General features: G+C 42.0%; 1 protein-coding gene across 9 annotated transcripts in view; it reads left to right on the top strand.

Annotated features, from left to right (window-relative positions):
• dlgap4a (discs, large homolog-associated protein 4a) overlaps positions 1–26,126 on the top strand; it is a 90,299-nt gene that overhangs the window by 16,293 nt on the left and 47,880 nt on the right. Inside the window, exon 1 of one of the 9 annotated variants that reach the window (XM_083521355.1) lies at positions 9,320–10,030. The exons of the other annotated variants lie outside the window; for them this stretch is intronic. The gene's annotated coding sequence lies outside the window, so the exon portion shown is untranslated. Of the gene's footprint in view, positions 1–9,319; positions 10,031–26,126 lie in introns of those variants that run through there. 9 annotated transcript variants of the gene reach the window in all.

Genomic DNA, 26,126 nt, shown 5'->3' with positions numbered 1-26,126 from the left:
AGGTCATTCCAGGTCATTCTGCCAAATCCAGGAGCCTTAGCATCGAGCTTTAACGCCCTGCGTGCGATGCTGCGATTTTATCGAGCAAATCCGTCTCGAGTGGGAAACTGTGCCAATTTAAGCACACGGTATGTAAATATACAGTACGTCTGAGTGCATAATGGATTCGATGCGTCTCCAGGTCTGTCGTGCAGACGGCGATTGGCGAAGCGAAGAGATACAGGATACGACACAAACACGAGCCGAGGAAAGACATAATCTTTCTTTAAGCGTGACTGGATTTTAATACAGAATAAAAAAAAATAAAAAAACACTCAGGGTTTCCAGAACATTTGTTTTGATGGTTATTCATTCGGATGAGGCTGCAAAATCCTAAAAATTGGTGTCTTTTTTGAATATCCTACCGTGTTTGCTGTTTAATAAGCGCCACTCTTTCTAGAAGATGTTCCGCTAGATTTTGTGGAGATTTGTCGAGATTCATTCATCTTCTCGGGTGTTAGTAAAGTCAGCAGTCAGCATCAGCGATCACATTCATCACATTCGTTCTGAGCTCTATAGCAGAAGATCTTCCACTCCAATTAATATAAAGTAGATCTTTATGGAGCTGGTTTTGTGTACAGGAGCATTGTCATGCTGGAACAGTGGATATACGCCTACATTTGTCAATTGAATCAGTCACTTATCATCATTTCCTGTTTATGTCCTCGTTCGAAACTCTAAAAGCACATGGTTTACTTATACACACACTCTTTTATTACGTTTCTATAGCGTGTTTAGCCCTGTTTTCCTCACCTGTGTGCCTTGGCCTCTTCGGGATACGGTTTCGGATCATCTTCCACCGTCTGAAGATCTTTATTTACAATTTCCTGATTTTGTATTGCTCATAAATCGAGTCATTTACTGTACACTGTCAACATCTGGCCAGATGTTTTCGTTAAGCTTCCCGAAATGCTCTTTTACGCTTAACCCCCCCTGACAGACTGCGGTTGGTCCTCACACGTCGACACGTGGAGCTTTTCTTATCTTCAGCTCACTAATTCCTGACAGAGCAAAGTTAATTCATTTCGCCGGGAGTCAGATTTATTAATTGCCTCGGGGTGACGAAACCTTCCCGATCGCTGATACGCCGCGAGGCTTTTACGCTCCCCCCTCCCCCCCACCCCGATAGGGCCGCATCAGTCTTATTGTCGCTCGCAGGAAGCTATCAGAGAAGTTATTCACTGTGAGTCTGCTCACGCAAAAAACCTGCCACGATGGAGAAACCGTGCTGAGAACCTCCTCGCTGAAACCTTCTCCAGTGTGACTCGGTGGTTCAGTTTCCTCATCGCTGTTTTCCGTGAGAGATGTGAGACAACAGGGAGCTTCGGCAAACAAATGAGGATGTTGTGTGTTTATAGATTATGTTCTTTTTACACTCGGGGGTTCTAGTCGAAGTACGGGAAAAAAACCCAGAAAGAAACAGCCATCTAGAGACCCAAAGTCCTTCTTTCTTCCTTTCCTCCTTCTTTCTGTCCTTTAACTATTTTGTATTTTCTGCTTATATACATCAACATTTCCACTTCAATTTGACTTTCGTTCCCTCATTCATTCCTTCTTTTCTTCAATCCATCCACTCGTTAATATAATCCTTCTGTTCTCTGTGTAACTCTCGTTCCTGCTGCTTTCAGTTCATCCTGCAACATCCTTCTTTTTTCCCTTTCTCATTGTTTTTTTCTGAGGAAAGAATTGGTGGTGCACATATCCAGGGGCACCTTCATGTTGTCCAGTCAGTTGTGCTGATTGGGATTGTTTTGGGTTTCACTCTTTGGAGAAAATAGGAGTGTTCTTCCTTGATGTCTGTTAGAATTGATTCAGAACTTGGTAAAAAGACATTTTATATGTGTGTGTGTGTGTGTGTGTGTGTGTGTGTGTGTGTGTGTGTGTGTGTGTGTGTGTGTGTGTGTGTGTTCAATAGAAAAAACAAATGTTTTTAACATATTTCCATCCACTGTCTTCAGAAAACATGATCTGTTTATTGTGAATAATGTCTCTGTATTTTACGCAACCCTAACCCTAAACCCTAAACCCTAACCATAACCTTAAACCCTAACCGTAAACCCTAACCCTAAACCTTAACCATAACCCTGAACCCAACCCTTAACCCTAAACCATAACCTCAACCCTAAACCTAACCCTTAACCCTAACTATAATCCTAAACTTAACCCTTAACCCTAAACTAAACCCTAACCATTAACCCTAACCATAATCCTAAATTTAACCCTAAACCATAACCTTAAACCCTAACTCCTAACCCTACAGTTTCACGCTGAGGTTTGTGTAAATTATTCCCGAGTTCATGAAGGAAAAATGTTTGGTATAAAATTCCCCCTGATATCGACTAGGTATAAAATCCTGGAAATGAAGTAAATCCATTAAACTCTTTCTCTCAGTCTTTCTTTCATACTCTCACTTTATCTCTCTTTTCACTCCCTCTCTCTTTCACTCTTTCTATGAGTGGAGCTTCAATGCTGCAGTAAGTGTCCTCATTATACACCAAACCAAAGGGCACTGACTTAATGAATTAAAATGGACAGTAAGCATCAGCTCCAAAGCTAAAAAGGATCATATAGATGATAATGTAGACTTTAATGTGGACCATAACGTCAATAATATTTGTCTTAAAAATTCTTCTACTCTTTGGTTCTCTGTGAGATATGAAGTAAACTCCTGGGTTGTGTTGCCATGAGGTTGATGCGTCTACGGCCACTTAGGCAACGAAAGCTTTAGAAATTCCCAGACAACCCAGTTTACCATTCTGTTCCTATGTAATGGAAACCCGAACCCTTCTTTATAGCACATGCTCAGAGAACCGTGCAGTGGTTCCATGATCTTATATACTGATGATGTGTTGATGATGTGTTGATGATGTGTTGATGATGTGTTGACCACAAAGTCAGCTGACTGTATAAGACTGTGGAAAGGATGTTTCTCATAATCACACTCTGGTGCTTATGGTAGTTTTCACTCTCCAGTGTTCTGTATTATTTTAAGACTATAATCACACTCTTGATATCACCCAAATAAAGATGGGTTCACCTTTGAGTCTGGTTCCTCTCAAGGCTTCTTCCTAATTCATCTAAGGGAGTTTTTCCTTGTGACAGTTGCCCCAGGTTTCAACATCAGCGATAAATACATCATTAACCTTGAGTTTTAAGTTCTGTAAAGCTGCTTTGAGACAACGTCCATTGTGAAAAACGCAATAGATGCTCATTTAAATCCATATATATGTGTGTGTGTGTGTGTGTGTGCCCACTTCAAATTTAAATTAATTTACTAATATTTGCAAAAGAAAGAAAGAAAGAAAGAAAGAAAGAAAGAAAGAAAGAAAGATAGACTCTGTAAACTAAGCCACGCCCACTCCGAATTTAAATCCAGATGCTGATATTTGCAAACCCGTAGACATACACAGAAATCAAATACCTTTATATTAAGAAAGAAAGAAGGATAGAAAAACGATATAATCTAAGACACACCCACTTTATAGTTGATACACTGATATGTGCAGCACTAAACCCAAAGCTGCATCTTTTATTCTACCTGCATTAAAGTCAGAGACTCTGATGTGAGGAGATTACAGTCATTTAATCCAGAGTGTAAATAAAGCAAACAATTCCACCACCTCACCTACACCTCATCATCATCATCATCATCATCATCATCATTATCATCATCATCCATAATACACAGTGTGTGTTTCAATGGAGTTGCAGGAGACCTTCAGAGTCAGAAAAATCCTTCTGTAGGTCAAAGCATCTAAAAATACCTTCTTTATATATCTATATATATTTTTATAAATGTATTTAAATGAATAAAGAAGATATTTATATTTATATTTATAGAGTTTATTCAGGAGCGTGACTGCATTATGGATCTGGTCCCTACACTGCTATTTTTATATCAACACACTGAAGTATCTGTATATTTTTAGACTTAATAGCACCCGAAAAAGGACAAAAAAAAAAAGGAAAAGAAACAATTGAGTCCCATTTGCTCCGTGCTGTACGTGAACGCTGCATGCCCTTTTAAAATGTGACTTGCAAAATAAAAAGCACGGTGACATTTAGTGAGCCACTGCGTTCACACCATTCTCTGACCAGCCTTTTGGTTCTGTGGTTCCAGTATCCAATAAATGTTCTGATCAGGTGTTATGATGGATCACACATCCTGCTAATCTCACACTGGTTCAGCTTGCTAGCGTGTCCTCCACTGTTCCTGCTACACACACAGCAAACGTGACTTTAGCTAAAGATTCCCATCGAAATCTTTACATTTCTTTCTTTCTTTCTTTCTTTCTTTCTTTCTTTCTTTCTTTCTTTCTTTCTTTCTTTCTTTCTTTCTTTCTTTCTTTCTTTCTTCCTCTTCTCTTTCTTTCCATCATCTCCAGCTCATTACATTCACATTGATCATCCAATCAAAACAGAGGATTCTCCATGGCAGTGGTATAAACTCCATGATGAGTGATGAATTATGGATGATGAGTGATGGATGATGTGTGATGGGTGATGGATGAGGGGTGATGGATGATGGATGATGGGTGATGGATGAGGGGTGATGGATGATGGATGATGGATGATGTGTGATGAATTATGGATGATGTGTGATGGGTGATGAATTATGGGTGATGGATGATGGATGATGTGCGATGGATGATGGGTGATGGATGAGGGGTGATGGATGATGGATGATGGATGATGTGTGATGAATTATGGATGATGTGTGATGGGTGATGAATTATGGATGATGGGTGATGGATGATGCGATGGATTATGGGTGATTAGTGATGAGTGATGGATGATGTGTGATGTGTAATGGATGATGTGTGATGTGTGATGGGTGATAAATGATGGGTGATGTGTGATGGTTGATGTGTGATGTGTGATGAGTGATGAGTAATGTGTGATGGGTGATGGGTGATGTGTTATGTGTGATGAGTGATGAGTGATGGGTGATGGGTGATAAATGATGGGTGATGTGTGATGGTTGATGTGTGATGTGTGATGAGTGATGAGTAATGTGTGATGGGTGATGGGTGATGTGTTATGTGTGATGAGTGATGAGTGATGGGTGATGGGTGATAAATGATGGGTGATGTGTGATGGTTGATGTGTGATGTGTGATGAGTGATGAGTAATGTGTGATGGGTGATGGGTGATGGTTGATGGGTGATGTGTGATGAGTGATAGGTGATGGGTGATAAATGATGGGTGATGTGTGATGGTTGATGGGTGATGGATGATGTGTGATGAGTGATGGGTGATGGATGATGGGTGATGGGTGATGGTTGATGGTTGATGGGTGATGGTTGATGGGTGATGTGTGATGTGTGATGAATTATGGATGATGTGTGATGAGTGATAGGTGATGGGTGATAAATGATGGGTGATGTGTGATGGTTGATGGGTGATGGATGATGTGTGATGAGTGATGAGTAATGTGTGATGGGTGATGGGTGATGGTTGATGGTTGATGGGTGATGGTTGATGGGTGATGTGTGATGTGTGATGAATTATGGATGATGTGTGATGGGTGATGAATTATGGATGATGGGTGATGGATGATGTGCGATGGGTGATGGGTGATGGGTGATGGATGAGGGGTGATGGATGATGTGCGATGGGTGATGGGTGATGGGTGATGGATGAGGGGTGATGGATGATGGATGATGGGTGATGGATGAGGGGTGATGGATGATGGATGATGGATGATGTGTGATGAATTATGGATGATGTGTGATGTGTGATGGGTGATGAATTATGGGTGATGGATGATGTGTGATGGATGATGGATGATGTGTGATGAATTATGGATGATGTGTGATGGGTGATGAATTATGGATGATGGGTGATGGATGATGCGATGGATTATGGGTGATTAGTGATGAGTGATGGATGATGTGTGATGTGTAATGGATGATGTGTGATGTGTGATTGGTGATAAATGATGGGTGATGTGTAATGGATGATGTGTGATGTGTGATTGGTGATAAATGATGGGTGATGTGTGATGAGTGATGAGTAATGTGTGATGGGTGATGGGTGATGTGTTATGTGTGATGAGTGATGGGTGATGGGTGATAAATGATGGGTGATGTGTGATGGTTGATGTGTGATGTGTGATGAGTAATGTGTGATGGGTGATGGGTGATGTGTTATGTGTGATGAGTGATGAGTGATGGGTGATGGGTGATAAATGATGGGTGATGTGTGATGGTTGATGTGTGATGTGTGATGAGTGATGAGTAATGTGTGATGGGTGATGGGTGATGGTTGATGGGTGATGTGTGATGAGTGATAGGTGATGGGTGATAAATGATGGGTGATGTGTGATGGTTGATGGGTGATGGATGATGTGTGATGAGTGATGGGTGATGGATGATGGGTGATGAATTATGGATGATGGGTGATGTGTGATTTATGATGTGTGATGAATTATGGATGATGGATGATGTGTGATGTGTGATGGGTGATGGATGGAGTCTCTGAGTTTAATGTAACATTAAATAATGGGATTAATGCACTGGTACTGGCTTCATGTTGCCGCAGTCTTAAAAAATGTTGCACAAAGGCAGCGGTGCTCAGGGGTCGCGTCTACATGTTCACCATTCAGCGCACGGCGTACTGAAGCAACGCACTCGCATGCAGAGAGAGAGGGAGAGAGGGAGGATGAGAGGGAGAGAGGGAGGATGAGAAGGAGAGAGGGAGGATGAGAGGGAGAGGACGGATGCAAGCGAGTGTACACGTCCGTGTTTGCAAGTGAGGACGAGGCGAGTCAGAGCGAGTGAGTAAAACGATTTGTCGTGAATGTGATTTGATGTGTGGATTGTTAGCAGTACATGCATTTGTGCGATGTGAGTCTTTATTCATCTCTTTCTCTGTCTCTCTCTATCCATCTCTCTCTCTGTCTCACTCTCTCTCGCTCTATCCATCTCTCTGTCACTCTCTGTCTTTCTTGCTTTCCACTCTTTGGTACGATCTGAGATTAGAGCGGCCCACCGTGTTGCCCTCGTCCTACCCTCCTCTCTGTGCCATTTCACAGGGTTGATGGAATTACCACAGGGCCACAGACCCCACATTAACCTGCCCAGAGAGAGCAAAAGAACGAGGGATGGAGATGTGAGGCTCCAAAACCTACATCAGCGTGGAATATGTGACGTTTTTGAGCTCAGAAATTCACTGGGAACGTGTTAATGTGAACATACCAGGGTGATATCTCAGATAGATAGATAGATAGATAGATAGATAGATAGATAGATAGATAGATAGATAGATAGATAGATAGATAGACAGACAGACAGACAGACAGACAGACAGACAGACAGACAGACAGACAGACAGACAGACATCCATCATTTTACATGGCGCACATGCGAGTTTGCTAGCGGAGCTTCTTTACTTTCTTCAAGTGGCTGCAGGTTTTTCATTCCAGTTGCAACTAACAGCTGTATGAAGTTGGAGGTCCGAACAGGTCGGTACAACTTGACAGTGTACATTACTGCTGATACGTTTAGGGTTCAGTTTTTACAGCTGTGTACATTATATACAAAACGCCCACAAACGGTGTATTAAAGTTCAGGCCAGCAGGATGAACAATTCTCATAATTTACTATCCCCGATTAGCATCGATTAGCATTAGCCATGTCAGTCTTTAACATCATCGGTGTGAAGCGTTAGACCATGCTAGCACGGTGATAAATTCATCACTGTCAATCATGATGCAAATATATTCATGCTTAGCATCATCATGCAAATACGACTCGTATTAGACACACGCTGTCGTGAAGCTTAGCGGCATCACTGTCGATCACAATAAAATTAATTACACTAGCATAACACGTAGCAGTGTGTGAATCAAACCTGGCAGCGTCAGGACCAGTCGTTTTGTTTATAATTAGCTTCATCAGAATCATAGTGGCGCTATCACTATCATGCTAGCAAGAGGCTTAGCATGATCCGAATCATTCTCAGCATCATGAACATCAATGTTCAGCCTTCACGTTCAGCCTGATTGATCCTAAGGTTTTATTGTCAATCATTACGCTTTCGATCATGCTAGCTTTATGGGCGGTGTTGCCTGAATCATGCTTAGAATCATCAGTATCAACTGGTATGCTAATTAGGTCAAAGTCATGCAGCGCAACTTCACCAACTTCAATCAATAGGAATATTTGCTTGGACTAGCATGCTGCTTAGCATGGTCTGAATCGTACCTAGCGTTTGTTTTACCATCATCAGCGTCGAGCTACTTAGCATCATGATTTGTTTTTCCCATTTTTGAACGATTTGAACTTTTTATCTCTAGAACGTTCAAACAGAAGTCGTGCAATAATTTGCATGGTGCAGTGACATGTAGCTGAGACGCCATTAGCCATTAGCTTATTGGCTCACATTACGAGTGCTCTGTGGAGCCATCTGTCCGTTTCCCCATAAAGATTTTACTCCACACTCACACTCTCTGTTTCTCCCTAATGGTGAGGTGTCTGTGTGTGTGTGTGTGTGTGTGTGTGTGTGTGTGTGTGTGTGTGTGTGTGTGTGTGTGTGCGTGTGTGTGTGTGTGTGTGTGTGTGTGTGTGTGAGAAGGCAGTTGACTGACATGATGGGAATAAAAGAAACATATCGAGCAGAAGGTTTTCCCTCGTGACAAGGGCGTAAATTAAGTCACCAGGACGCTAATAGCGAGACGACAAAGCGTAGCACCGTCTCAACGTCTGTCTCACACAGGAAGTGGACATGGTGGAGGAAACTAGACAAACGTGCACAGTATTGTCAAACGTTTGCGGACGCCTGAACATAAAATTTAGTCCCCAATTGCTGTCATAATAAGATCCACTCTTCTGGGAAGATGTTTCTTGTGGAGATTTATTCAGCCACAAGAGTGTTAGTAAAGTCAGGGACTGCTGGAGGTGAGGCGAGGAGGTTCCTGGAGTGCAGTCAGCATGAAACATTCATCCCAAAGCTCTTTAATGGGATTGGAGCTCCAAATCAGGAGACTTCGGGTTCGGGTCTCTAAGTTCAAGTGAAGGGAAAACTAATAAAACACTGCAGTACACTTGTACTCACACTGGAGCAGTTTGGCAAAGAACCACAGCTGGAAATGTCAGGTGTCCCAAAACATTTGGACTTATAGTGTGTTTCATAGCCTCTTCTCTCTCTCTCTCTCTCTCTCTCTCTCTCTCTCTCTCTCTCTTTCAGCATTGATCTCCTTTGTTGTTGCTGTGCTCTTTTCATCTCTCAGTCCTGACCTTCGGACTCTCCCTCGCTCTCTCTATCTCGCTCTCTCTCATTCTTCTCGTTTTATCTCGCTGCTCTGCTCTGTTCCTCCTCCATACCTCGCGTTTTGTGGTTTTTTCTCTGTGCCGCTCGTATCTTCTTTCTTTTCATCGCTTGTTTGTTTTTCTGTGAATTACGGAATCTCCGACAGCCAGGTAGGGGTGCCAATACTTATGCTTGAATTGATGGAAGGAGTCTCCAGTGTCCAAGCTTTAGAACTCAGAATCACTTGCGTGAATGTAACTATAAATTAAGTGTTTTATTCCTGTGTAACAGACTGAAACGTGCCTTTGTTCATTTTGAAGCATCTTCAGATCTCCTGCTCTTCACATGGTTTTGGGGGAGAAGCTGCTTTTCTTTAAGGTTTATTTCTTTACACAGGATATAATATAGAAACGCTGAAAATCTAGGGTCCTGCTGTGGAACAAAAGAGAAAGGAGGAGAGAAGGATGAATGAAGGATGAGTAAAGGGTGAGTGGAAGATGAATTAAGGATGAATAGAGGATGAGCGAAGAGGGGAAAATTTCACACCAGGAGCGGAAATGGAACCAGCATTATAGAAATTCACCAAATGGTCCTGCTCTTGAACACAAGAACAAGAAGGAATAATGGACGAGTGAAGGACGACTGAAGGAGGTGAGAAGGATGAGTGAAGAACATCAGAAGGACAAATAAGAGACGAGTAAAGGATGAGGAAAAGGATGAGTGAAGAATGAGGAAAAGGGTGAGTAAAGGACAAGTGAAGGATGAGAAAGAGATTAATAAAGGACGAGGGAAGGATGAGGAAATGGATAAGGAAAAGAGGGAGTAAAGGATGAATGAATGACAAGTAAAGGACAAGTGAAAAATGAAGGAAAGGTTGAATAAAGGATAAAAAAGGACGAGTAAAGGATGAGTGAAGGGTAAGTGAAGGACGAGGAAAAGGGTAAATAAAGGGTAAATGAAGGACAAGTGAAGGATGAATGAAGGATTAGTGGAAGAAATGAAACCAATACAGCAGAAATTCACCATATTCGGTTCAGGACAGAGGATCGATTCCTGGCACAGTGATTCGTACTGAATGTGTGTGAACGTGTGTGTGGAGTAAGAGTGAGCTGAGGTAATGACAGACAGCATGTGTGATGTGTGACGTGTGTGTGTGTGTGTGTGTGTGTGTGTGTGTGTGTGTGTGTGTGTGTGTGTGTGTGATCTAGGATTTCCTCAAAAGATCTTCACTGAGTCATTTTTTATTAAGGCGGTGCTGGTGAATATCATTTTCGGTTTCAAAGTGTGTTTACAACTTTATCGAGTCGAAAGACGTTTTTTTAGGCAGAAAAAAAAGTTTCCAGAAGCAGGAACTTGCAGATACGGAAATGAGCCTCGCTCGTCATCCAGACATAATTAGAATGAAATCTAGAGACGGGATGCGGCACTGCTTTTGATGTCGGCTGCGGTTCTGAATCATTTATAAAGTTTGCTGTGTGTTTGAACCTCTGGCTCGGTTCTGAACGCATTTTATTTCAGTGCAGTTTGGAGTTTTTCTGAAGGGTTCAGGTGGAACAGGACGTATGGACGGGTCTGTGTGTGTGTGTGTGTGTGTGTGTGTGTGTGTGTGTGTGTGTGCGCAGGCATGTGTGTGTTTGTATATATACATATTATGTGTAGAATGTACAGTGTATGTGTGTGCAATGTCTTTACTGTGTGTACAGTCTCCATGTAAAGTGTATACTGTGTGTGTTCGGCTGTGTGTTTTGTTTGACGGGGCATTTTGTTTTGGAGCAGGATGTCTTGTTTGGTGGGTCGTCTTGTTTGGCAGCGGGCATTTTGTTTGGCAGCAGGGGGTTTAGTTTGGTGAGTGGTTTTGTTTGGGAGCATGGCATTTAGGTCAGCAGGGCGTTTTGTTCAGTGGGGTGTTTTGTTTGACAGCAGGGGGTTTTGTTTGGCGGGGGGTTTAGTTTAGCTGCGTGTTTTGTTTGGCAGCAGGGTGTTTTGTATGGCAGGGCATGTAGTTTAGCGGGGTGTTATGTTTCGCAGCAGGGCGTTTAGTTTGGCAGGGCCTTTAGTTCAGTGGGGTGTTTTGTTTGACAGCAGGGCGTTTTGTCCAGCGGGGTGTATAGTTCAGGATGGTGTTTTGTTTGACAGTTGACAGGGCGTTTTTTTGGCGGCGCTTCTAGTTTAGCGGCGTGTTTTGTTTAGCAGCAGTGGTTTTGTTCGGAAGGGCGTGTAGTTTAGGATGGTGTTTTGTTTGGCAGCAGGGCTTTTTTTTCGGCGGGGCGTTTCATTTAGCAGGGGGTTTAGTTCAGTGGGGTGTTTTGTTTGACAGCAGGCTGTTTTGTTTGGCGGGGTGTTTAGTTTAGCAGCAGGGGTTTTGTTCGCCGGGGCGTGTAGTTCAGGATGGTGTTTTGTTTGTCAGCAGGGCGTTTTTTTCGGCGGGGCGTTTCATTTAGCAAGGGGTTTTGTTTGGCGGGGTGTTTAGTTCAGCAGGGTGTTTACAATTTTTCATTAAATTTGTATTTGTATAGCACTTTTAACAATTAACATTGTCTCAAAGCAGCTTTACATATAAGATACATATAAGATAGCTGGGAGTTTTGTTTGGTTGGTCATTTTGTTCGCCGGGGCGTTTTGTTTAGCAGCACGGCACTTTATCTATCTGAGCGTTTTGTTTAGCAGCAGAACACTTTCATTAGATCAGACACTGGTCAGATTTAAGGGTCAAAATCAGGATCAATAGATTAGGAGAGGATGAACGCACACTAATGAGATGTTCATACATCAAGTCAGTCTAAGCTTCACCTGAGAGCTTTATGGAGTCATTAAACTGCACGGTGACCTTTCTGCTGGACATGCAGCAGTCCAGAGCGTCAACTGGTCTCACATCATCAGTCATCTGGTCTTCCACGGAGCTGCTGCAGCTTTCAGTGTGTTTTCTGTTTGCACCTGAGCTTTCAAACGATACGACTTGGAATTAACTCAGCTGCTGGAAGTGACTCGTGAGTGAATCTTTTTGCTGCAGGAACGCGAGGTGATGTGGACGTCTAAAAACAAACAACAGAAAATGAGCGCTGATGCTCAGCAGAACTCATAATTTATATGATAAGATAACCGTTTATTGAGCACTGGCTCAATAATAAATTCGTGCAGATATTTGGAGGCCTGTGTTTCCCCAGACAACGTTTACCCAAATTTCTTTTGTGTTTTGGTCTGAATATTTCTATTATGTTTGAAACCAAACCAAATGAATGAAAAGAATCTCTCAGAATTCGAGTCTGGAAACAGTTTGATAATCACAATGTGCCCAGGTGCATGATGGGAATGCATTAAACCTGATAGGCGGGAGCTTAATGGTTAAATCATTGGACTTTGGATTTGAAGGTTGTATGAATGAGATCAATGTAAGTCGTGTGCATGTACTGAATGCTCAGACGTTCAGGAGAGAAATACACAAAGGAAGGGAGGATGGAGAGATAGAAGATAGAACACAGGATAGGAAACAGTTATACCACAGTGTAGAACATTCTTTACAGTTGTGCACTTCTAACTTCATGCAAAAAATAGGTATGACGGTTACATACCAGAAATATCTCCTCAACTCAACCATCACATGGTTTCAGAGTAGGTTCTGCCTCTTATCATTTTTGGAATATGGGTTCATTGGGTTCGAAGTTGTGGTTATGTGGAGTTCCTGAGATCTTTCCTGTCCATCTTCAAGTTATCTACAACTACTTTCTTGGTCCCTCAAAGTGCCAGGAACTCCTGAAGAACATTCCTGGGGTCCAAGAAACCATTATTTTTTTATTTTTTTTATTTTTTCTGATTGAATTCAATGTAAAAAAAATCATTCTTCTTCCTTCCTAAAAAGCTTCACAGCCACCATTTTGTAAGTTCTCGCAGTCCCACCTCCACACTAGAAATGTGCAAGCTAAAACCGTCCTTCGTGTGGAACAGTGAAACACACTAAAGTTAAAAAGGAAATGGTGAGAAAAATGAATGGCTTCGGATCTCGGGGGATGAGAATGAGTGAGTGAGGAGGAGGAGGAGGATGGAGAAGGAGGAAGAGAGACAAAGAATATGAGGGTAGAGGAGGGAAAAAGAAACAAGTGATGTAAAGAGGAGGAAGGAGGAGGCCTGAGCTCTGTAGGAGCTAATTATGATGAGTCATCCGTGGCAGTTGTGCTTCTCCTCCTCTGGGCTCTGGGGGAGGGTGAGTGTGTGTCTGTCAGCCGTCTGACTCCAATATTCACCCAGCTCACGGCCCAGCTCGTGTCCTAGCAGGATTCCCAGTTAATTATTTTCGTTTTTCAGTGCCTTCATTCGCCTGTGGTCTTAGCGGGGGAGATATTTTTGGGACAGCTGATATGAAAAGGAGAAATTGGGCTTCAGCGGCGTAGTGGGTGTTGTTTTGACAGCTTCGTGTAATATGATTCTGGATGCGTGGTCGGTTTCATTTGAAGACAACACGGCCTCACCATCGCAGATTTGTAGCAATTTACCCGAAGGGGCAGTTAAGTGAGGGGGTTCAGGGTTATAGAGGTGGAACGATCCGCGAAAATTTGATTCAATACCATTACATAACTCTGTACGGTAGATTTCTATTGATTCGACATTATAACAGTATAGTTACGGATGTCGACAAAGCCGTCAACCCACAAGGAGAGTTAAGGGCCTCCTTCAGGGGGCCCAACAGTGACAGTTCGTTAGTGCTGGGACTTGAACCCCGAATCACTGCACTTAAACAATTCATGTATCTCTGTATCAAAATTTGACCTTTCTGCGCCTGTCCAAAATTTGGTCCAAAACTTCATGAGCAAACTGCTCCAAAGATCTCAGGTTTGAAGATTGCCTTCAAAAGAGTGCATGTTTATAATTACTAGGGTGATGCAACTGAGGTTGAGGAACTGTTGAAGTTCAGGTCATTCTTGTGATTTGGTTCTTTGAATCTCATTCATCAAAACGAACAAATATTTTTTTTTAGTCATTTAGTTCATTTCGTTCCATTAATCAGAAATCAAATAAAATGTTATATTTTCAATAAGCAGATCCCCCAAAATGTCTACATACCATTCGGTATCAAAAAGCTTCGAAACTAGTTATCCAACAGATTGCAAAGCAATGCCGTACACACAGTCACAAGGAGCACCGACCACTTCCACACCCACCCTACTCCGCCTTCTTTCTTCAAGATGAAGATCCAGCTCCAAGTTTGTCGTTTTGCCACAGTGGTGGAACGCAATCAGCAGAAGGTTCTTGACACGCTTCGAAAAGACGACTTTCAGGGCACATTCCAGAAGAACGATGGTGGAGAGCTTGTCTCTAATCTTTTTGAAACCACCTCATACACGAACTTTGACTATAGTTTCAATAAATGATGTATGTATATATAACTGCATAGCGTCTATGGGAGTTACATTACAAAAGTACAAACGACTCAGACTAGAAGTGTCGAGTTTAAATCTTGTTTAAATCGGAACACAGATCGATCACGTGTCTGGACATTGAAGGAATTGAAGTGAACCGCTGTATAATGCGTTTATGACCTCTAGAATAGACTACTGTAATGCATTACTAGGTGGATGTCCTGCATCATTAATAAACAAGCTTCAGTTAGTTCAGAATGCCGCAGCAAGAGTTCTTACTAGGTCAAGAAAATACGATCATATAACCCCAATCTTATCGTCCCTACATTGGCTTCCTATTAAGTTTCGAATAGACTACAAACTACTGCTACTCACTTATAAAGCACTAAATGGTTTGGCTCCCATGTATCTATCCAGTCTCTTAACACGCTACAATCCGTCACGCTCCCTGAGATCTCAAAACTCTGGGCTTCTAGTAGTTCCTAGAATAGCAAAGTCCACTAAAGGCGGTAGAGCATTTTCACATTTAGCTCCTAAACTCTGGAATAGTCTTCCTGACAGTGTTCGGGGTTCAGATACACTCTCCCAGTTTAAGTGCAGATTAAAAACATATCTTTTTAGCAAAGCCTACACATAACACACATCACACACATCACATCACAACCTTGTGCTCCAGAACATCTGATCACATGCACATTATCAACTTGTGCTGTTAATATCATGAACAGCAGCTACGCTAATTCCTCTCCACTGCTTCTCTTTCTCTCCCCATCCCGAGGCTTCCTGAGGTTTGGCCAGCTCCAGTCACGTCCCACCTCGTGAAGATTATGGACCTATGGATGATCATGGAGAAGTAGATGCCGAGTGTTTAAAGGCCCTGGCATGGAGAAGCTGATGCTGGATCTATGATGATCACAAATTGTTCTGTATTGTTGAAAGATTTATGACCAAACTTTTGATGTCACCCATATGAGGATGGGTTCCCCTTTGAGTCTGGTTCCTCTCAAGGTTTCTTCCTCATATCATCTAAGGGAGTTTTTCCTTGCCACTGTCGCCACGGCTGCTCATCAGGGACAAACGCACACCATTCACCTTCACTGTTGTTTTCTGTAAAGCTGCTTTGAGACAATGTCTGTTGTGAAAAGCGCTATACAAATAAACTTGACTTGACTTGACTTGACTATAATGTAAAACCTCACCATTGTTTGAACTGAATAAGCTGTAATTTTTATCCCTGCACACTTCTCACAATCTCTCGACCCTGTAACGCATCATGGCCGCCTTTTCTCAGATCTCATGTACTGGCTTTTCCCTCCAGGGAACAGTAAATCTCTCAGTCCTCCAGCACAGACTCCAGTGCATATAATCACAGTCTGGAACGTGAATCTGGAATGGAGAGCACCTGCGCTAGCACTCCAGTACGTTAGCATTAATTTGGTGCCTTTCTTCCTCGAGATCCGCGCTCCACAATTTTCCGGCAGTTAAATCCCCTAATTAATTGTAATGTGCTTTGCAGATTACGTCGGAGAGGAAGATCATAAATGAGTTGTGAGTTTGAAACGCTGATTAGATTGTTGTTATGGTCCTGGAACGAGGCGCACCCGGATAGACACACACTCCTGCCAGGCCTATTAGCATTTTGAAAGCTGGAGTGTTTATTTCAGTGACTGGACGCCGTTATGTAACGGAGAGCAAGGACATTTCCTGCGAGCGGCTGTCCTCTGTGAGCCGGCCGCAGGCCAAACCATTCAGCAGGATGGTAATGAGGACGTTGTGTTACTGTAACATGATAACGCGCCGCTGTGTGTGCAGGCAGCACCTACAGTACTCTGCTGATCTCAACTCTATCAGAATCGCTTACGTTTTAATATATTTCTGTTTATGAATATGTATTAAATCATTCCCAGTAGTCTCTTCTCTTCATTTCATTTTTTTCCATTCGTTTAGTTTCTCACAGGTTCTTCTTCCTGCATCAGAAGTATCTGCTATAACGCTTGCAGGCTTTTATTTTACCATTAACTCCATGTTGGCTGTGATTCGGCCACTCTGTGGCAACTTCCTATTGCTTGGGACTCCTTCCTGTAACTTGTTGCTGTGACTTGTTTCTTAGACTCCTTCCTGTGTCAAAGAAACAACAAAAAATGAGAATGAGAAAAGAAATGAATACTTACAGCATTTTGCTTATTGGGAGAGATTTAGAAGGAAAATGGGACATCTGGGAATCTACGATATAAACCAGGAAGCGTTTTTGTCAAGGAAATTACTGCTCTCTCTCTCTCTCTCTCTCTCTCTCTCTCACTCTCTCTCTCTCTCTCTCTCTCTCTCTCTCTCTCTCTCTCTCTCTCTCTCTCTCTCTCACGCTGTAGACTCATACCCACATGTGCGTTCAGGAATGTAATCGAGCAGCCTCCCGTACTCACGTTCGCACTGCGACAGTCAAAAGATAGAAAAGACAATAAAGGTAATCGGCGTGAGGTCTGGGCTTCTCTTCTCTTCTCAACGCTGTTAACTGTTCATAAAGCCGGAGACGATGTATTTTATTCCTGCCGAGCATCTATTTTTGAGACTCGCTGCTCCGCGCTACAGGAGCTGCTTTTTAAACCTCACAGCAGATGTAGAGAGTAAGTGAGGATGTCAGGGTGGAACTGGAATCGCTCTGCCTCCTTTTACTGCATGCCATCCGATCGTACCACAGCGCCCCACACCACACCCCACCACATTACACCGGCTGCCCCATTGCATCATGGTCCCAATGACCACCAAGGGGGGCATTTGATGATAGCACCTCGCCCTCTCTTTTTTTCCCAAAGGCTTTTTCTCTGTGACTCTTTATTTTCCCGATACGTCACTGCGAGCATTTTATATGAGTTTGTATTAAAGCTGACAGTTACAGTCCAAATAAACTCTGACTTCACCTTTAAACCAAACACAACACACGTCTACAGGATCTGATTAAAGGGACAATCGGTTATTTATATGGAAAAAAATGATAGCTATTTTTTTATTTTTTCATTCCTTTTTTCAGCTCTATAATTTAACGTTATGTTTTTATCCAATTATTGGTGTTGTGGGTTGTCAGAAGCAGTAGCGCATTTTCACAGTGCTTTGATTAAAAAAAACGAACAAAATCTTTTTCCCAAAAACTCAGTTTACTTTCATGAGCTCAAGTACTGAAGATGTGTGAGGGGCTAAAAGCATCGAGGACTTGAGGCAACGCCACCAAACTGCGAGCAACATGTTTCTTTATTACATGCAGATTTCTTTCCGAACACAACCCACTGGACGTCCAGACGATATTATTTTGTGTTTTTTGGGGGGTTATTTTTACTTTCTGCATTTTTTATGAGAACAGAATCCTTTAGCCTGTGAATAAAAACCCCAGCGATCTTATAACACCATGTGCAATATTATACCAGATGTGGTTTCATATTATGTACAATATGTTCTTAGTTCTCTAACACCATTGATTTTTTTTTATTTATATAGAGAGAATATTTTATTTATTTTTTCAATTCTATTTCATTGTTGGGGGAGTGGTGGCTCCAGCGGTTAAGGCGCTGGGTTGCAGATCGGAAGGTCTGGGGTTCAAGCCCCGGTATCGCCAAGCTGCCACTCTTGGGCCCTTGAGCAAGGCCCTTAACCCTCTATGCTCCGGGGGTCCCTTACGAGGGAAATATCAAGGTCCGTGACGTCGGAGTGACGTGGGGCCGCCTTCCCGTGGGCTCACCACCTGCAGGAGGGACCGTAAGGGACGGTGCTGTGAGGATTGGGCAGCAGTCGAAGGCGGGGGCCTGCTTAGACTGCTGCCCCCGCGACCCGAATTACGGATAAGCGGAAGAAAATGAATGAATGAATGAATGAATGATGAATATTTCATTGTTATTTATTTTTGTTTCTGAAGCAGTCTCTGGCATAAAATTCTCCTTCGGGATTAATAAAGTTCTTCTTGTCTTATCCGATCCTATCTTATCTTTTCTTATTTTGGGCTACATTCATACTTCATCAAGGTACAAACCCACCCAACCCAGACACAATCTGTGTTCCATAGTGGGCGTGTCTCAAAGAAAAAAATTTAGAATTAATTAAAATAGGAAAAAAAAGTTTGTAGAACCTCATTCTTAAAAGCGAATTAATAATCTTATTTACACCTAGGATCTCTGTAAATACTGGATTGTGATTGGCTGGAAGGAGTTCAGATGTGAATAGTGGATTATGATTGGCTGGAAGGAGTTCAGATGTGAATAGTGGATTGTGATTGGCTGGAGTTCAGGTGCGGCGTTCAGGTGTGAATAGTGGATTGTGATTGGCTGGAAGGAGTTCAGGTGTGAACAGTGGATTGTGATTGAATGAACATTGTCTAAAAGCAGCTTTACACAGATAATGTGGTGATAAAAATGGATAAGATGTTCTTTATGTGCACGTTTGTCCCTGATGAACAAGCTGGTGGTGACTGTGGCAAAGAAAAAAAAAACCCGAGATGGCAAAAGGAAGAAACCTTGAGAGGAACCAGACTCAAGAGGGAACCTCATCCTTATCTGGGTGGCACTGAATGTCCATTTATTAGAGATAAACAATGTTGAGGTGCAGTGATGGTACTCAACAATAACTCATAACTCAACATGACCGTTCCATTAAACAAACCCTTCCACAAACACAGTTGAAGGGGCACAATTGTATTGACATCTTTGGAAGCAGGAGCATGACATTTTTTCTTCACTTAAACTAGGAGATCCAAAACCTGTTCCAGCATGACGATGCCCCTGTGCACAAAGCCAGCTCCATGAAGATCTGCTTTCCATGTGTTGAAGTGAAAGATCTCCTGCTATAGAGGTCCAACCCTATTAAACATGACTGCATGTCAACACAGACTGCACTCCAGGCCTCCTCACCTTCTCACCTCCTATCATCTATACACAGATAAAAGCTGTAGACGAACACAAGTTGTTCTTCAATCGCACAACTCTGGAGTTTGTTGCTAAGTTGTTGGATGTGTTGTTGGAATTGTGCAACATCTGACAGGTGTGTGAGCTGTTAATTACTGCTGAGCCGCTTTGCACATCAAACCCAGCTGTCCCGCAAGCACAATACAGCAAATTTGTGTGTGTGTGTGTGTGTGTGTGTGTGTGTGTGTGTGTGTGTGTGTGTGTGTGTGTGTGTGTGTGCAAGCGACAAAAAGAGCAAGCACCCGGTCTCATGCATAATTCACGAGATGCTAAGGAGCTCTTTTAATCTTTCCGTTCATCACAGATATTTTCACTCCATCACTCGCTGCATGATCAGCACATTTTTATGGACTGTGTGTGTGTGTGTGTGTGTTACTGAGATTTCTGAATGATGATTTTGGACCGTTCTGTATTCGAGGGTTGGCAGAGGTGCATTGTGGTCCGTCATATTTATTACTAATGTATTTAATTACTGTGCGAGTAGGTCATGATTTTATCAGATTATGTGTATATCATTAGCGCGGCGTGTATTTCACCCCCAGGCCTTCAGTGGTGTCCTACCTGAATCAGTCCACATCTTAATACCGTCATGACGCCACGTCTATAGAAACCATCAACATTATAGAGAACGGAGCGCTGCCTCACACAGGAATCTCATACAGTGAGAATGAAAGTCATTACTGAAGCAAGAAACGCAATGAACACAATTTAACACGTCTTTTTTCACTGTAGCCACGACTGCATTTATAAATAACTGGATATATTTGAGCTTGTGCAGTTTGCTACAGATGCGGTTTGAAAGCTTCAAAGGACGAGACAATTCTGACATGATTGGACACCTGCTAGAGGGCGCCGGAGTGAAAAGAAATCACAGCCAACATGGAGTTTGTAAAGAAATATTGTAATGAACGATTGTAAAGAAAGATGTATACACTTGGTGGCGCTGCTCTCTTGAGAGAAACGCTATAAAATGAGACAATAGACTATTGGGAATCATTTTAATAATATTTGTGTGCAAAAATATATTAAAAAGTATTATATAATATAATATTCTAATAGAGTTTAAGCTGAGTAGTCTTGCTGGCCCTTTTGGCTCTCCATTGTGTGTTAGAGAATGCATCACATTCTGGATTGTGTGTGTGTGTGTGTGTGTGTGTGTGTGTGTGTGTGTGTGTGTGTGTGTGTGTCTGGTTTATAACAGTTCTCTGTCACACCTTCAACTTCACTGTTCTATAGTTCTTTTAACATTTATGAAATGAAGTCTCCAGTGTGAGTGCTTTGTAATAGTCAGAGGTAACTTTAAGAACATCAGGATAGAGGAAATAAAAAGTATTACAATTAGTGTGGTATAAATGGAATAAAGATGCAAGATGGTCAAACATAGGGTGGTTTTATTCCTTAGTTGTTGAAGACAAAAGACGAGAGGGCCACAGCGATTGGTGATGCCCCAGTACTGGGCCGTGGAAGAGCTGCTCCTGGGTTGCAAGAACATTTTGAGGAAAATATCCATGGCTATGACGAGGTGGTATTAAAAAGTTTCACGATTAACTCAGTTTTTTAAGAAATAACTTATTTATCTTATTTATTTAAGTTTCCACACGATCACCTTCAAAACAATCCCTTGTACAGCGATACAGCGCCATTAGTTTTCCGAACAGAACTTTTTCATTGTGTACATCGAGTCGGAGTTTCGTACCCTAGAATGTTTAAAAGATAAAGCATACCCTTACATACCCTGTTTGTTTAATTAACCAGAATCCAGTGCATGACATCACCATCGAATCGATTAAAGACATAATCTGCGCCACGTACCGTGATTTAATGCGGCAAACAAAAGCGAAGGCAAATTGAATTTCTTGCACGAGTTCCTTCAGATAAAAACTCCCCGTACGCCGAGCGAGGGAGCGAATGTCTTTACAAACACTGGTGCTCTTTTGTGAGAGACGCCGGATAGGAATCTCGGCGTGTTAGCGCGGCTAATGGCACTTAAACCTCGCCAAATCACTTACTGAGCAACCCGCACGTTTCTCCCATTAAAACGTAATTTTTCGATCTTCTCTGTCATTGTCTTTTTCTCCTGTCAGAGACAATGGGGTGGGGGGGTGGGGGACTCCTGCGTGCTGCATGGGTTTTTATTGTCAAATGTCTTTGCTGTTCTTGATTCCTCTCTCTAAAGGAGTACGACGAGGAATAAAGTGGAGAAGTAATGGTGCCTTGCGTTGCTGAGAAACACAGTGTAAGTGAATATTTATTAATAAAACTATTAATAAATACATTTACATTGTATAGCCTTTAGCAGATGCCCGTTTCCAGAGCAACTTACAGTTATCGCAGTTATACCGCTGAGCAGTCAAGGGTTAAGGGCCTTGCTCAGGGGCTCAGCAGTAGCCGAGCTGGTGGTGGTGGTGGGATTTGAACCTGTGAATTCTGATCAGAAGTACAACGTTATTTAAATTAATCTCCTACTTAAATAAATAGTCTTAAAGCATTTACTGTATTCAGTTTTCTAAATATAATGTTCATAATTGCAATGTAGGAATTTTCCGAAACATTTTATGTAGCATGTCTATTAAATATTTTTTATCATAATTCCAGTTTATGGAATTTCTCCACTTTGTATTACATCGTTAAACTACTTACAGGCTTTTCTCATTAACCAGCTGGAGACTATTTTATAAACTTTAAGGGCATTTTGGCAGACTGAACTTTTTGCTTTCATTTTAACATTTTATACAACTGAGCGGTTGAGGGCCTTTCTCAAGGGCCCAGCACTTTCACCTTTGGTGGTGCTGGGATTTGAACTCACAACCTTCCATTTAGAAGTCAAACATCTTAACCACTGAGTTTCTGATGATTAATACTGCTTGGAAAAGCTAAAGTGAGCGCGCAACCAGAGTCTGAATATGAGGAACTTTCCCTGCATAAATACCGAATGAACCGTTGAACATAATTATCATGGTCATGGATCGAGTGAGCCTAGAGGAACAGTTTATTGATATGAATGGCATACCGAGGGCATGAACAGGAAACGGGCAAAGGTCCGGCGATTAGCAACGAAAGAGAAGGACGAGAATGATGAATCAGATTGAGACGTGAAAACCGGGGACTCGAAACAAGAAACAAAAGCTTGGTAAACAGCTGACAATTGAATTCAGTGCTTCGTAGTTACAAAACATAAACAAATGAGTATATATACAAACATGATTTAAATACATAAGTTCAGACATCGCTTCTATGAACAAATACATGTGGCATGAAAATACATGAGAACACAAACGTGAAGATGGAAGTGCGCTAGAGCTGCAAGTCGGCTCGGTTTCCGTGAGCTGCCATTTCACACTCAGTGTGATGGAAGATAATCTCTCTAACGATCACCTCTGAAAACCACCTGAGATTTCTGATTAGCTGCTCTAACCCCGGAATCATCCTCTTCTTGTTTCTCTCATCATCCTCTTCTTGTTTAAAAAAAGAGTTAATGTCACTTGTAAATTGAGCTTCTGGACAAGGCGCCAATGGACAGATTGTCATTTTAATCACATTTAAAAATCTTTGAAAGTGTTTTATCGTTAGTCTCTGAGCCTAAAATCCGATTTTTACCCAATGATTTGCACAACAAGCAAGCTTTCATGAAGCTAACATCGGCCATCCATTACTTCGATTACTTTGAAAATATCTGCCAAATGCAGTAAATGTTAAAACAGTAAGAAACATTTTTTTCATTTTGTTTATAACTATTGAAAATGCCAGAATTCATTCATCTGGTGGGAAAAGGAAAACCTCTGCTAGCAGTGCTGAAAAGTCTAGTTATGCTAGCTAGCATTGAAGTTTGGGGTGGCAGCTGTGTTAGTTAGCGAATTAGCAAATGATATGGAAACAAAACAGGCTACTCTGAGGTGGATTATCATATTGTCCAGAATCTTTTTTCTTGTTGCTAAAATTATTTTAAACCTCAGGTTCGGGTAACATCATGGTGATCCAGGTTTTAGCATGTTAGCATCTTTTACGCATACTTTTAATGAATTGAAAATGTTGCTAATTACGTTTTGCTGCATCAGAATTTCCGCACGGAAAAGTCGCCGTATTCCGAAACGTATTTGTTCGCTCTTGCCTGAATTAAGATTTCGCATTTTGCAGTTAGCATGGAGTGTATTTTAACATCCTGTGTGACTCCCCCACACTTCTGTCTGCTTCTCTTTTATAAACGTTTCCCTGGATATTTCCTCTTGCCCGCCTACTTTGTGACTCAGGTCTCTCCTGACTCTCCTGACTCTCCTCTCTGGTATTTATCTTGCCTGAGAGAGAGAGTGAGAGAGAAATATAAGGGCCACAAGCTGAGATGTGTTTAATGCACCGGAGTTACACATTACGGGGACTCGCTCTGAAACGAGGCCTGTGAGCTCCCTGATACTCGGCGGCGAGGTTAACGAGCTCGGCCATCCCCTGAAGCTGAGCCGCGGCTGGCGTGATTGGTTTTAAAGTTTCATCATGCACCTGAATGAGACTGCGATTTTTTTGGCGCTTGGGTATGACGGCATGTTGTATAGCAGCTTTTCGTTACCGAACAGATGCTCAACTGTTACTGAAGTGTGAAAAATCCAGCGGTGATCGGTGTCTATTAGCAACACAATTCACAAGGTTTAGTGATTAACTGTCGTCTGAGGAAATTAACTTGTCGTAGCTATGAATCCCTAAAGATAAACGTTTGCGATTAGAAAGTCGCCCCGACACTTGAGGTGAACGTTTCTTCATCAATTTGACATCATAAAGACAAACACTGTAGACGTTTGTGGGTGTTTGTAAAATTCAGTCTGCCGAATGCAGTAATTGTTACAACAGTAAGAAAAATTATTCATTTTGTTTACACTTATTGAAAATATATTTACCAGTGTTTATTCATCCAGGGGGGAAAGGAAAAGCTATGCTAGCTAGCATTGCGGTTTGGGGCTGCCGCTGTGAAAATTAGTGAGTTATTAAACTATATAAAAACCAAACAGGCTACGCTGAGGAGGATTTTCACAGTGTTCTCTCAGCCTGTGTTTTTCTGAGACATTGTGTCTCCCTCATTCTCTCCTCTGACTCAGAGGTGGACTCCATGCCCGGGGTGAACAGAGTGTCAGAACTCCAGATCGTAGCTAAACAGATTGCCTCGTTGTTCGGTTCACGCCTTTGCGCTAAAACACAACAGCACGTCTCATACACTACACAGTACACGCCATATAAACTGAAAAGGGGACTTCCTGTCCTCGAAGGCCCCACCGAGTCTTAAAGCAAAAAGTGTAAGAGCTGCCGTGTTCCTCGAACCCTCCCGTTTCCTCCTCTAATCTTTTCTCCCTCGATACTCTCAGGCTTTCTCCCGTAACCGCTTCACGCTGCGGCGTAACGCAACGTAGCGGCGCCGGTTCCCGAGATTAGATTTGTGCGGGAACAAAAAAGCGAGTCGGAATGTTCATCTAAAACCCATTTGCAGCGTTGCATTAAATCTTCAGGAGCAACGCTTTCCAGAAGGAAACCATTATCACACCATTACGCCCGATTCGCAGCCCGTCTCGGGAGCTGCTCGAGATCACATGAAAACATCTGCCAACATGACGCCTTTTTTTTTTTTTTTTTTTACAGATTTCAGAAACGTGCCGAGAGTTTTCCTGATAGCAGAAATCGCAGAACGAGGGAGAGGAGAGGAGTTTTATCAGGCTGGGACCAATCCTGAAGAAATGATCTATTGCTTCAATAGATTTATATTAAATGCATAAAGTGCAGAAGAGTAGGAGTGGAACCCTTTCAAAATATAATATAATAAATATAGAAAGTAAAACCTCAGTACTGATTATGGATTTTACTCGGTTCCCCCGTATCCTGATTTTCTCTACACATATATGGATAATAAATGAGAATAAGCTCAGTGGTGAACGAAGTACACAAACCATGTAGTTGAGATAAAGTAGAGATTCACTCATTAAAATGTGACTCCAGTAAAATGAAAAGAGTCGCTTGAAACTTTCACTTGAGTAAAAGTACAAACGTTTTTGCCTTCAAATGTACTTAAGTATCCAAAGTAGTGATTTATTATAACTATAATGTTCCTATTATCATTTTTATCACAAGACTCTTTACTTAATCAACTCAGTTTATATAAAAAGACTCGAATGTGACTCTCAGCACACTGATCTATTAATAGAATGATATTAATGACACTGATTGAGTTCTATTACAATCATCATGAACCCAAAACCTTCTTTACAACTACAAAAAAAATGGTGTAAACGAGGTCACGTGTGTGGTGGTGAGTTCGAGTCTGGAGTTTCTTCATCATTTATTCCTCTCTAAATGTTATGCTTGATGTTGAACTGATGCTGAACTGTATGTTGGTGATCAGTAGATACACCAAGCGCCAATCAGAACACGTGTAAAACAGAGCGAGTGCTCGATCCTGATTGGTGATTGGTGTATAGTGTGTGTAGCATGTGCAGCGTGTGTATGTATGCTTTAGCACTGTATCTCTATACCATTGTTCTTGCCTGCAGTTAAACACAGAGTCCTGATA

Source organism: Silurus aristotelis, assembly GCF_946808225.1.
Source record: "Silurus aristotelis genome assembly, chromosome: 19".
Lineage (NCBI taxonomy): Eukaryota > Metazoa > Chordata > Actinopteri > Siluriformes > Siluridae > Silurus > Silurus aristotelis.
The sequence above is the reverse complement of the archived record's forward strand: the minus strand, read 5'-3'. Positions and strand labels throughout refer to the sequence as shown.